The following is a 1,502-nucleotide window of genomic DNA, read 5'->3' as shown; positions in this document are numbered from 1 at the left end:
AAAGGAAAAAATGCACATAACATCAAATCTAAATGGAGTAAAATTGTTTTCATTGTGTTTACAATTAGTGTTCATACCTTTCAATAGCAGGGACACGTTGACTCATGTCTATGTCAACAAGTTATATTACTGTTTCAGATGGAAAGTGAAAAACAGTTTCTAATCAAGGTGATTTCACAACTCTGAACCACCTTCTGTTCTCCTAAATGTGGATTTTCTAGCTCTTCAATCAGTCACACTCCCTATCTACCCAGGGATGCACAACTGGCAGCTGCGTTTAAACCTCGGTATAGTTTACCACATGTTGGACAGGGTTAAGGGTGGCACGGTGGTGCAGTGGTCAGCACTGTCACCTCACAACAAGAAGATTCCAGGTTTGAGTCCCGGCTCGGGCACAGGCTCTTCATGTGTGGAATCTGCTTGTTCTCCCTGTGCCTGCATGGCTTCCTCCCACAGTCCAAAGACATCAACTGGAGACTAGGTTAACTGAGTACTCTTAATTGACCCTAAGTGTGGCTGTGAGTGTGAATGGTTGTCTGTTTGTTGGCCCTGCGATGGACTGGTGACCCATCTAGGGTGACAGGTCCAGCCCCCCCAGGTGGAAGATGGATGGATGGTTGGATGGACAAGGTTAAAATACTTAATGATATTGAGTTACATGAAAAGCAAATGATACTTGGTTACATCTGGATGCACATGAACTTGGAGCTCACTCTTCAAAATATGCACATTTACAAAAATATGTGTTATTTGCGCATCTGGATACATGTTACCACATCTCAAGCCCAAAACTGAGTTTCACATCCTGATTGTCTGTCTCCAAAATTTTGAAATAATGGCTCAATTTTCTGCCGTCATGCATTCATATGTGTGTTTGTGTGTGTGTGTGTGTGTGTGTGTGTGTGTGTGTGTGTGTGTGTGTGTGTGTGTGTGTGAGACTGTGTATGTATACATATGAGAGAGAGTCCAATGTTCTCATAGACAGGACCTGCCTGTCTTTCTCATAGCTGGAGTTGCACCTTAAAGCCATGGCAGCAGGCTCCTGGCAGCAATGGCTGGTGACCTGCGGCAGTTGGAAATGCTGCAGGAGCAGGACTCAATCATCATCACCTGCTGCAGGGTGAACAGGCCTTGAGGGCAGCGGAAAATCATTCGCACCATCCTGGTATGGGAAGGAATGCAGCAGTGTCCCTCGGGACAGGACAAGGCACAGAACCTTGGGCGGTAGGCTCTGGTGCTCCAGCAGCCCTGGTGTTCTAGCTGAATTGAAAGAGGTGAAATGTAGCTGCTCTCACACACTCCTGGGCCCTGCAACACACAGTGACGGGCTAATTATTAGTGTAATCAAGTAGCAACACTTATTGTTTTTGCATCTGAATTGGATCAGTTATTTAATATTTGCATCATCAAATATTATTAGAATAATATATAATATTATTAGCATATATATATATATATTTCTTTTTACAACACTGTTCCAGCATGGTGTGCATAACTTCCTG

The sequence above is a fragment of the Aulostomus chinensis genome, chromosome 3 (assembly GCF_037954235.1).
Source record: "Aulostomus chinensis isolate RoL2024-O1b breed Wild chromosome 3, RoL_Achi_v1.0, whole genome shotgun sequence".
Lineage (NCBI taxonomy): Eukaryota > Metazoa > Chordata > Actinopteri > Syngnathiformes > Aulostomidae > Aulostomus > Aulostomus chinensis.
Note: the sequence above shows the minus strand (reverse complement) of the source record.